Below are 13,021 nucleotides of genomic sequence, written 5' to 3'. Positions count from 1 at the left end.
GTCATGATCTTCAATGTCAAGGAAATGAGCTGTTGTGTAAGACCAAAACTTCTAAAGGATCATCTTCAACCTTGCATTCTCAAAGTCTTGTTCCAAATTCTTGCTTTGAAAGGGCATGGAAGCCAAAGGTTGTCATTACATAGACAAGGGACCAAAGTTTCTTTTGAGCTTAATCCAACAAGTTCTTCAAAGAACCATTTATTGGGTGGAGTTCAAAGCATCTATCACCCTAACAAGGAGGGGATGCATTATAAGATCTTTGATTCGGGTTAAAAGAGCCCAATGTCTTGCTAGAGACGTTAAAGACTAGCAAAAAGCATTCATAGGGTGTCAAAACCCTATTCCTCCCTCATTTCTATCTTTCATTTCATTTCTTACGTAGTCTAGATACTTGTTTCTGGTTGATATGCATTGAAAGGAACTTTGGTGAGGATTGTATGAGCTTTCATGTCATTATTGAGCATTCTGCATAGTTTGATCGATCTCAAACCTGAGTTCGATCGATCGAACTCCATTCTGCATCCAACACTTAGAAAATTTTTTCGCCTGTAGAAACCTGCATCCAAATCACCTCTCTATCCCATCGTTCGAACTAACTCTTAGATCGATCAAGAGACCTTCATTGATCCAACTTCCAAGTTCGATCGATCTCATGATCCAACACTTAGAAAAATTTTGAGCCTGCATCAACCTGCATATTTTTGCTCTTTGTCTCATCGATCGAAACATTCCAAGATCGATTAAGAAGTTCTTCGATCAATCCAACTTTCAAGTTCGATCGATCTTCAAGTTTCAACACTTAGCCAATTTTCTGAGCCAAAAACCTGCATATTTTTGCTCTCTGTCTGATTGATCGAACTCTTGTTTCGATCGATCTTAGTTCTCCATTTCATTATTTTGACTTTGTTTTGACTCTTCAATTTTTTTTTTAAAAAATCCAAACATATTTTCATTTTTATTTTATTTTCATTTCATTTTATGTTTCAAAAAGTTTTCAAAAAAATATTTTAATTAGTTTTTAATTATTATTGTTTATTCAATTAAAAAAAAAAAACCAAAAATATTTTATTCTATTTTTTTTATTTTATTTTACAATTTTTAATTTTAATTTTGCAATTTTCAAAAATTTCATAAATCCAAAAATACTTTGAAGAGAGTTCATCAAAGCTTAATCGATCTCAGTTAAAGTTCGATCGATCGAACTCAGACGGGAATGTTTTTAAAATAGACCTGGAGGGTCTCAAGATCGATCATTTAGATCGATCCAACCCTCCAAACCCTTACTCCCCTCATCGCTGCCGCATCGAATCTCATCTCCCTCATCTCCGGTGACATCTCCGGCGAGATCCAAGCTCATATCCACCTCTCTCATCTCAGATTTCTCACCCACTCTTCGCATGCACTTCTCTCTCTCATTGATTTGGGTAAGATCCGAGATCTCTCTTATGATTTAAGCTTCAATATGATGATTAGATGATTCATATGTTGCATTCTTGCTTTATACATGATTGAACCTCCATTTTTGAAGCTTCGAAGCATTGAGTTTCTATGTATATATATATGTGTATATGCTTTGTATATATATGTATATGTTTAATCTATTTTGGGAAGATGGGCCATGATTGGGTGATGGAATTGATTGATGTGTTGTGTTGATGGGCCCATGAACACGTTCGTGTGGGCCTTATGCTTCCAAAGTCATAGATCTGTGACTGTTTAAATTCGTCGCACAGTTCGATCGATCGAACTTGTATCTCAGATCAATCTTGAGAGATCGATCGAACTCATGTCTCAGATCGATCGAAGTTATGAGATCGATCTCACTTATTTTCGATCGATCCAACTTTTGTGATCGATCTCACTTCTATTTATGATCGATCGAACTTCACAGATCTCACACACACACTTCATTCATTATATCTTATGTTCATGGTATCTTATTTATGCCCAATGGCTGTGATATTCCACATTAGATGCATTTCATACTTACATTGTTTAGCATGTTTCATATCCTGCCACCTGCATAGATTCATGTCATACCTGTTTTGTCTATTTTTGCTTGACATACATGTTTCTATATTATGCTTAAACTTTCTTACTCTGGTACTAACTCCCATTGAAAGTTTTTCTTTTTCTTTTTGCAGGCCATGGTTAAGAGGAAGACCGTTGCCAACAGGCAACACGGGCCTCACCGACACATTAGACCACGTACAGAGGAGCCTGTAGAGCCCTCTTATGCACAAGAGGAGCCAGCATAGGCTACCCCACCTCAGTCACCATCTCACGAGGCTGAGGATGACCATATGCCATCCACCCCAACGGCTCATCCTGTATTTACTCTATCACCATCTCCACCGCATGCTGGAGCTGAGCATTCACCTATACCAGCTCAGCCAGCTCATCTGGAACGTGATAGGCCCGCACCTAGATATGCGCATATGACAGTCGACCATGAGTCAGTGTTCGACACGGCCTTTTTCTCCCCATCGGTGTTGACCCGATCCGCTTACCATGACATCATTCAGAGGGGCCTGGCAGCTATTCTTGTCCTAGTCACAGAGCCGGTCTACCCGCGGCTGGTACGGTTGTTCTACCGGAACCTCCGACCATCCCCGCGTACCACAGCCGAGCTGGTCACTTCTGTAAATGGCCATCAGATCACCATCACAGTGGACTCGCTAGCCCGCTCTTGCCACTGCCCACACCGCTGTCCTCCAGAGCTTCAGGAGACATATCCGAGGCTATACAGGCCTTTATACGCCGATATGGCGGTCTTTCTTATATGTCATCATGCCAGTGGAGAGACCTTCGCCACTCGGACATTCCTTCCAGATGACCTTTGGTGTATCGATTTCGTGCTCTTCTGGAATATCTACATTGCGGGGCACAAGATTCAGCGGAGGGGGAATATCTGACAGCCCTCTACACCTTCTACACTGGGCACTGGGTGTCCATTCCCGCACTCATCTGGAGCGTGATGAAGAAGCTATATGACGTGTATATCAGCAAGGAGACGCCCGGACGGGCTAAGTCTCTTCTATTCAGCCACCTTATCACTCAGATTTTGATCGATCAGCACTACCCCATTCATCCTCGGGAGCACCCCGACAGAGGTTCATGCCACTTTCTGAAGAAAGACTGGACCAAGAGCTACAACGCCATCATTTCTAGACTATAGGACCGAGTGGTAGTGGCTGCAGAGGAGCTAGAGGAGAAGGTGGCCCAGGCAGAGACAGCAGTAACAGATCCCGTAACGGACGATGCACCAGTCGATCTAGCTGCTGAGCATATAGATATAGACTTAGAGCGCCCTGTAGATGACGCAGAGCAGTACTCTCCAGCCAGGTCGCCCATTCACGAGTAGGATTAGACTCAGGAGTTTTCTTCTGATGCGTCTATGCCTGAGGCTCCAGATCTGACCCTCGGCTTTGGAGTACGTCTGCAGACGCTTGAGGATGCTGTTGTTGCCACACAAGCTGATCTTATAGCCCATAGAGCTGATTTTACTGCCTTCCGCATGGATGTCACGACCATGTTATGAGATTTATCCAGAGATATCTGCGGAGCCCGACTTGCCCGTCCTACCTCATCCTCCTGAGTTCCCAGTTCCTTCTATCTTATGATCCATCTTTCCTATTGATACTTTATTTTTGTCACTGTACAGTATTATTATTTTTACAGCCGGTCTGTCGGCTTTGATATTTTTGTTGTACCTGCACTTTATCTATTTTATATATCTATTTTTGCTATGGGTGTCATATGATTATATTCTCATATCTGTATGTTTGACTCCATCAGGTGCATCAGAGTGACTTCAGTGAGAAAGTGCTACCCAATTTTCAGGACCACCCTTATACCTCTCTCATTTCTTTATCTATTTATCCCATTTACACTCGCATGTCCACTGTGCATTGATTATCCCATTTTGTTATCTGATAAGTTTATCCAAGTGCCAATTTTCAGGACCACAGTTCATCCCAAGTTTGGGGGGCCATGCCACCCACTTCGGATACTTCAATCTCGATCATTCTATGCCTTAGTTGCACTGGTATACTCTTTCTGTTGTTCTCTTTGCACGTTGAGGACATTGTGCCATTTAAGTTTGGGGGAATGGTGTTTTGCAGTGTTAGCTTTAAATTTCAAAAGTTTGAGCATGACTTGTGTATTTGAGGGATATTTCTATGATTGGTCTATATCTAGCTATGATTTTGATCTTTTGAGGACTATATTGCTTAAAATTTAAAAATTGCTTGACTTGAGAGTCCAATACTCCTTGTATGCCTTATGAAGACATTTAGGAGTAAATTTTTCGAAAGATTGATATCTTGCTTGCACTTATGGTCCACATCATCTTGATTTTGTGATTGTTTTGAGATTCATTCTAGGATTCTACACTAGCACTGGTGCACACTAGCATTCATTTGTGGGGTACGTGCTTTGTTGATTATTAAATTGGTTATATCCCAATTGAGCTAGTAGTGCATTGAAAGCTTTCATTCTTGATAAAGGTGGATAACAACCCTTTTTCACTAAGTAGCCAGGATTCTAGCCTCATCAAGCACTGAATTTCTCGCGCTGAAAGGTGGAGGGCCCAAACTCTAGGTTAATAATTGAATTGAAAAAAAAAAAAAAAGTTGTAAAAGCAATAAAAAGTGAGGACTTCTCCCAAAATGTGAGAAGTGGGAAATGATTAGATGGTTGTTGTCTTGATTTGTAGCCTAATTGATTTGAGCTTGTAAGTCCGTAGGGGTGTTTGAACGCCTAATGCCCTAAAGCCGTCTGGTTTGGGAGTCATTGACCTAACGCTCGATCTCATGAATCACTACAAAGCTTAATAGATCAACACATTGCACCATACTTCCATCTTTGATCCTAAAAAAAAAAAAAAAGAAAAAAGAAAAAAGAAAATTCGAGTGAAAAGAATAAGTGCACCTAGAACAATGAAGCTTTAATAAAAGGTCCACTTTTTGTCTTGATGATCGGTACTAGATTTGTATGCTAGTTTGAGGATAAGGATGTGATCATTTCTTTAGTTGGCTAAGATAGCAACACATTTAATGCCGGTCACTCAAAAAGGATTTTAGAGTTGTTTTGATTTGCATGATCATTTTCTTGATGTGTGGAGGACCATACTTGCTTGCTTGATGTTAAAATTTTGGGAGATTGCTTAGAAATGTTTAAAAAATTGCATACTTGAGGTAATTTTTTCCCAATGCTTGTTTGCAATATTGGTGCCTCTTTTGAAAGAATGAGCTTAATGTTTGTTGGTACCATTTCTGGAAACCGTCACGAGACTTCACTCGTCCACTAGGGGTAACCTAGGGGTTTAAAAGGCTTGTTGCATAAGCTAAGTGCAATCGTGTTCCCTATGAAAGTGGTGTTATCCATTTATTGTTTTCTAGATTCATACTTGTAGAGTTGCTCATTCCATTCCTTTACTTTCTAGTTCATTGCTAGGGACTAGCAATATTTAAGTTTGGGGGTGTGATGAGTGCTGAAAAGTGCGTATTTAAACCCCTTAAACTTAGGCATTCTAGTACCTTTATCTATCTTACTTTACCGTTTTAGATTGATTTCGTATTATTTCCATTTTCAGGCACTTATCTCGAAAATAAGCTAATTCAGCCAAATAAGAACTTAATTGAAGCAATTCTGGGATTAAACAAAGAAAGGAGCAAAGTGGAGAAAAAAGGAAGTAAATAAAGCTAAAGGTGGGAAACAACAAAGTTCGATTGATCCAACTTCAAGGTTCGATCGATTGAATAATGATCGATCTTAGCACTTCAAGATAGATCCAAGCCTTGGCCCAAAAGCATAAAGTCCTAAAGTTCGATCGATCCAACACCACCCTTCGATTGATCGGCACTTTTGTCCTTATTCAAATGATTGATCCTATCCACAGTTGTACCACCCACTAACCACTTTTGTCCTTTTCCCAAAAATATCTCCCCAAAATATCTTAGATTTGTCTTTTCCCAAAAAGCTCAACTAGTTGGATCGATCCAGCCTAAGTTCGATGGATCTCAGCCAGTTCGATCGATCCAAGTCCAAGGTTCGATCGATCGAACTTCCTCCAGTGCGAAAAAGTTAAATTTCGATCTCATTGAAAGTTGTTGTTTATCCAATCATTAGGGAATATTGTGTGCACGACCCCAGCTCATTTTGGGTGTCATTTGACCTACCTATATAAGGATAAGGATTGCTTTTTATATAGGAGGCTAATATCATTTTCATATTATCTCTTGGAGAGCAAGCTTAGAAGAGGAGGCTAGAGACACCATTGGAGACTCTTCATCAACTAAGGAGTAAATCTCTTCCATGTAGTTAGCCCTTGAGGGTTAGAGCAACATTACCATGAGTGACTAGACATCCTCTTGGGGCTAAAGTTAGCCCCAAGCATGCTTTCTATATCTTAATCTTGTGTATTATTAAGGGATTAGTGTTATAATTAATGTTTTGACACTTTGATATATATAGATCTTGTTTATTCAATGACTTATGTGGTTTAATGCTTCCAATTGATCATTTCATTCTATCCATATGTCTATGTATGCTAAAATAGATGTTCATGTGCTTGTCTCTAGATTTTGTGTTATTGATGCATGTCTTTGTGTATTGATGCTATAGATTTAGAGATTATCAAAACATAGTGCTTAAAAGAATGCTCTTATGATTTTCTTGATGGTTTATACTTATTCCTTGATGGATTGTGCCTCTCCCCTACTTTATTTTCATGCTAGTAGTGTAGATGTAGTGTAGTTGTGGTGTAGTGTTAAATGGGAGGATAATCTATGCTTGTTGTTTGATGATCCAAGCTTTTGAATGCAAGTAGCATATGTCTCTAACCTTGTGTTGTATTTGGATTGTGAGCTTAATGAAAAGATTAATGACTTGTTTTGATCTATTGTGCCTTCCACATGTTTTTTAGACAATATATGCTTCATTGCTTAGATATATTGTGCCTTTCACATGATGTTTAGACAATACATGCTTAATTAGTCATCCTTATTTGTTGAATCAACCAAACACACACACACTTCAATATTGCAACACACCATTTGCCCTCATTAGTCACTTGTCAATGATATAGAAGTGTATTGCTTGGTGGTGATCTCTAAACCCCAAGATCTCTCTCTCTCTTATTTACTCTTAATTGCATTCTTTTGTTATTACGTAGTTTAATTTAGTTGCTTTCTAATCAACCAACCAACCAATTATTTGATCACTCGACCTACCAACCCTAATAGCGATTCCACGACCTTGTTCGATCCTCACAATCCCTTGGGACGATCCCTACTCACCCTTACTATATTTTTAGTGAAAGGTTGTAGTGGCTTTTATAAATGTAAAACTCTTGGCCCTCGCGTTTATGCACACACTCTCTCAAGCTTGATGGTGGTGCGGCGATACACCTCGTCACGTCGCAAGTAAGTGATCTGTCCCACGAAGCTTTTTAGCTGCTTGAGGGAATACGCCCGGGGGGGGGGGGGGGGGCATTTCAATGATAGCCCGTGCCTTGCTTTGCTCAATATTGATGCCTTACCTATGCACCATAAAGCCCAGAAAATGACCCGCCCGCTTCGAATCTGAAGACACACTTTAACGGATTCATTCTCAACTTATATATTCAGCATCTTTCAAAAACACTCCTCAAATAGGCCAGGTGCTTGTTCCTAATTTGCGACTTTACCACTAGATCGTCCACATAATCCTCCATGTTCTTGTGCAACATGTCATGGAAAATTGCTGTCATGGTGTGTTGGTAGGTAGCTCCAGCATTCTTCAATCTGATCGGCATGACAGTGAAATGGAAGTTTCCCATGGGAGTACGAAATACCGTTTTCTCTGTATCACATTGAGCCATCTTGATCTAATTATATCCATTGTACCCATCCATGAATAAGAACATTTCGTGTCCTGAGGTGGAATCAATTAAACCGTCGATCATCGGAAACGAGAATTCATCTTTGGGGCATGCTTTATTCAGGTCTTTGAAGTCAACGCAAACTCGAATTTTTCCATTCTTTTTCTTCACTGGGACAATATTTGCCAGCCACGTAGGGTGTTGGATAGGTTTAATAAAGCCAGCCTGCAAAAGTCACTGAATTTTTTCCTTAATCTGGAGCTCGAGTTCTGAACAAAAACTCTTCTGCGCCTGCTTTACTGGGTATACCTTGGGTTGTACGTTGAGATGATGAGCCACTATTTGCGGGTCAAGTCCGGGAATCTCATTATAAGTCCAAGCGAACACATCACTGAACTCCCTGAGTAATTCTATCAGCATCCCCTTTTTCATTTTCTCCGAGCTTCTTGCATACATACGTTATTCGTGGCTGGCCATTCATAGCTAAATTTACTGCCTCCAGTCCCTCCTGAGCGAGCCTGCTTGATTTACTAGACTCAAGATCAATTCCTTCATCCGAGCTTGGAGGTTGCACCTGACATGCCTCTACTTGGGGGCGCAGCTGGTCTAGAGTCCGTGCCCCCCAACACCGTCATAAGCGATATACGACCCTGTCGCCTGGTAAACATACTCTCTTGCATACGGCAGCCTTCTTTTGGCCGGCGGCACTTCCCGAGCTAGTTTTTCATTTCTCAGACCCTTCTTTTGCCTGCTGGCAAAAGATCGTTCCATTTCGGTAAGGGAGTAGCCACCAACGGCTGAGGCTTGTCCGCATTATCGAGTTCATCAAAGAACCCCGCTTCCACCATATGAGTCTCTTTTTTGGTGAAGGGTCGATCAGAACACCGGACAGTAATCTGTTTTCCATTCCAGAATCCTTTCATGCACTGATGGTATGATGATGGCACGATCCCGAACTTGTGCATCCAGTTACGCCCCAGAAGCAAATGGTAGGAGGTGTCTGAATCGATGACATGAAACTTGGTCGAACTCCTGAACTTACCGATGACAAGCTCAACCGTCACATGTCCTTACGTTCTCTGGATATCACTACCAAACCTGGTTATTTCAGTCGACTTGCGGATGAGTTTTTCACTCGGGAGTCCGCTTCGTCGAAAAATTTGTAAGGGCATTATGTTGAGAGATGAGAGACGACCCATTATCTAAAAACACACACTTGAGCTCCACCCCGTTAAGGGATGTAGTAACATATAGCAGCCGATTATACGGAGTGGGGATGCATTTGTTTTCTTCCGTGAAACAGATGACCGCACTTGATGGCCCTTGTGGAGCGGAGAGGGACGCGATGGCCGCCACTTCTTTAAAACCCTTTCTTGCGGCTGCCCAAATGAACTTATGCTACGTTTGGTGTGCAGGAATGGAATGGAATGGAATGCCCATTCTAACCATTCCTTTGTTTGGTATGCAACTTAAAGTGGGAATGGTCATTTTATTGGAATGAAAATCTATTCCACAACTAAACCTATGGAATGGCCATTCCATTCCCAAGTAATTTATTTTAAAAAATCGACTTCCCAAAACACCCTCATATTCTAAGTTCAAAAAACTACCATTACCGTCCACCACAATCATCTCCGCCTTTTAACAACAACCACCACTACCACTGCCTTCCACCACCATCGACTTTCACCATCGCCCACCACTTTCCACCACCATCGCCGCCACCGTTTCCCAAAACCACCATCGCCGCCTTTCACCACCGCTACTACCACCGCCACCGCTGCCACCGCCGCCACCACCACCTTCTACCACCACTACTGGCATTGCCTTTCACCACCTTCCACCACCACCACCGCCATCTCCTTTCACCACTGCCACCACCTTCTACCACCACCACTGTTACCACCTTTCACTATCACCACCATCTTCCACCACCGTCACCGCCACAGCCCTATACCACCACCGCTGCCTTCTACCACTGCCACCGCCACCTTTCACCACCATCGCCGCCGCCTTCCATAACCACCAACGCCGCCGCCATCACTTTCCACCTCTATCACCTTCTATCCCCACCACCACCACCACCACCTTCCACCATCGCCACCGCTACCACCATTCACCACCACCACCGCCACCGCCTTCCACCACCACCACTATCGTTAATTTAATTTAATTTATTTGTTACTAAGAGGGATATTTTAGAGAATTCAATTAGAAATTTATTCCATTCTAAATTTTAAATTGGTCTAACCAAACATTAGAATGGTTATTATCATTCCATTCCTACACATTTCATATTTACAACCAAACAATAAAATGAGAATGACTATTCCATTCCATTCCCATTCTCATTCCATTCCCATTTGCATTCCATTTCATTCCTGCACACCAAACGTAGGATTAGCAATTTCTTTTTGGGCAAATGGGAAAAATCCATCTTCTGTAGGATATCTCTGACAGGGGTGGCTTCTAATAAACGAAATATGTCGCGATCACCTTCCTCAACCAGGGCGACTTGGGCAGCATTAACCTCGAGTTCTTCTTCATGGCTTGCTTCTCCCGTTACCATCATTTCCTTCCCTCTATCATGCACTAGGAAAGGCTCATCTCTTACATCTCTAGCAGGGAGAATTAGTTCACCATTGGCAATCCGGCGGTGGAAGAAGTTCCGCAAAGCCCAACAATCAAAAGTGGGATGCCACGTATGTCGATGATACATACAGAATCAAGGGTGAGATGCTTCTTCTGGGGTCGGCTCTCGAGTTGCTTCTGGCAATTTGATGTCCCCATGTTGAATCCACTTCCGGAGTATAGTCTCCACTTCTTCCAGAGTACAAGGGAAATGAGGGGGAACCTTATCAGGATTCTTCGCTCAGGAGGCGCGGGATGATCCTGCATTCTTCTTATTGGGGGATGCATCCGCGACTGAAACTTGAGGCCTGTGCCTACTTCAGCTCTCTTCCTGGGTGGGACTGTGCATGCAAATAGCCAGATTACTTGCCAAATTGTGAGATACCTCTATCAGATCCGCGAAGGTAGGGAGTTTCAAATTGATGAGATGAATTCGATAAGAGCCCTGCATCCCTTGTTTACAGATCTTGGCCAACGCTTCCTCTTCGTGAGTTTCATAGCATTCTATGGCTCGGTCATGAAATCGATGGAGGTATACAAGCAGATCCTCGCCAGGGCCTTGAACTTCCTTGGTTAAAGAGAGGGTGGTTACCTTCTCCTCCGCTTGGAAGAATTTTTTTTGAAATAGCATGGCCAATTGATTCTAGGTAGTGAGTGACTCGGATTCCAAGTTTGCATACCATTTATACGCTATGTCTGTGAGAGTCTTGGAAAATTCCATAAGCCGCAAGGTATGGTTGTTCCCAAAGGGTCCCAAAGCTTCTATGAATCACACCATATGCTTGCGTGGATTGCCTTTCCTTCTATCAAATTTGCTGAACTTGGGGGCCACGTAACCCGGAGGGTATTGAAGGAGTGCAATGGCTTGTGAGTAAAGCGGCTTGCGGGCGATCTTTTGAGTCAGAAAATTTCTTTCATTTTGCAATAGCATTTGCAGGTCCGCCATGGTAACATAAGGTGACTGTTGAGCTGAACCCTGTTGGCGCCCGAGCTCCTCTAAGCTCCTGTCTCTATAGATTGTCTCCCTTCGTCTAAAACTTGGGGTGGCCAACCTCACCAGTGCTGTGAGTGGGGTATTAAAGAGAGTGTGGTGAGCACGCGGTGGCGTGTTCCGTGACCGCCTACACTGATCAGTAAAATGTCTTACTTTGGTTTGTGGTAGGGGTATCTGCCTTGTGGAACTATCCAGAGTCACCTGCCCGCCAATGGGTTCGTCGGATAAACCACTATATGACTCCGCTCCCCACTGAGGTACTCCCCTGTCAGCAATTTCTCGAAGCAGGGTCCTTCTGGGTGCCCTCAAGTTGCTCCATTCTGTACGGCAACGCATTATGAGCCTCTACCAAAGCGTCTGGATAAATAATCCTAGTTCTTGGGAAGTACGACCCAGGCATGCTCACGGACCCCTCGTAGCCTCCGCCGAGGGCAGGGCAGGTCTGGGATGGTGGGCTGATCTCACGTACACTTGACATTCACAAAATACTCCTCCCTAATGAAGTCATCAAATTGTTGATAGTAGTTCGTGAGTAGGATAAGGAGATTATTCCACATAAGCCAGGAGAATGGGGACCAGCACCCGAGTGGGGATCCAAGCAACACAAGGGATTCTCTATAGTCAGAGATTGAGAAAGGGAAGGTTGACTATGATACCTCAGTAGCTCGAGCCTATTGTTAATTATTATCTCAGTGCAATGGTTGTTGTTATTAAAGAGTGATTAATGCTCCTATTTATAGGGTTCATTCCTCGGTCAATACCCTTCGGCCTTTAGAGAGAACCTCCCCTCTTACCTAAGGGTCCGAGGGTCCCTTCCTCTGGCAGATGGGATATTAACAGGTGGGTTACGGCGCCTTGTCCTCTGGTTCAAAGAGGTAATGGCGCTCCTAAATTAATGGAAGTCTCATCAAATATCATTCCATAATTAATACATCTTTCATTATGCTCGAGCCAGGGTATCAATTGTCCTTTCCCCCATATGTTGGCCCAAGTAGAGGTGATTCCTTGGATCCTAGCCACCTGTCCATATATCCTCAGTCTCCCGGACTGATAAGAAAGAACCTTCTCCGAAGCCCAGCCTCGCGGAATTCTTTCTTGTGCCTCAAGGCTTTCCTAGCTTAAAGGAGGTCTCGGTACAGGGATGCCCAAGGTTGCTCCTGCAAGAGGGGACCTTGGGAAGGAATGAGAGAAGGAGGAGCCCATTTGACTGGAGCGGGGCGCGTCCATAGGAGAGGAAGGGTAGCGACCCCTGCCCCGGCCAGTGAGTGCAGATTTTGGAGTAAGTAGCTCGAGTCTACTTGATTCCTTTTAGAGGTATGCCAGGTCAGCAGGGACCAAGCATGTTTATTTTCAACATAGGTGCCACCTTGGTGGTCATTGTGGCATGTATATCAACAATATGCCAGATAAGCAGAGACCAAGTGTGTTTATTTTCAACGTGAGTGCCACCTCGGTGGATATTGTTGGCATGTATATCAACAACATTTTGAATTAAGATTATAATACCCTTATGGACCAGAGGCTTAGAATTG

This window comes from Cornus florida, unplaced genomic scaffold, assembly GCF_030987335.1.
Source record: "Cornus florida cultivar Cherokee Brave unplaced genomic scaffold, ASM3098733v1 CherokeeBrave_3.0.0_Hap2_Chr06, whole genome shotgun sequence".
Lineage (NCBI taxonomy): Eukaryota > Viridiplantae > Streptophyta > Magnoliopsida > Cornales > Cornaceae > Cornus > Cornus florida.
Note: the sequence above shows the minus strand (reverse complement) of the source record.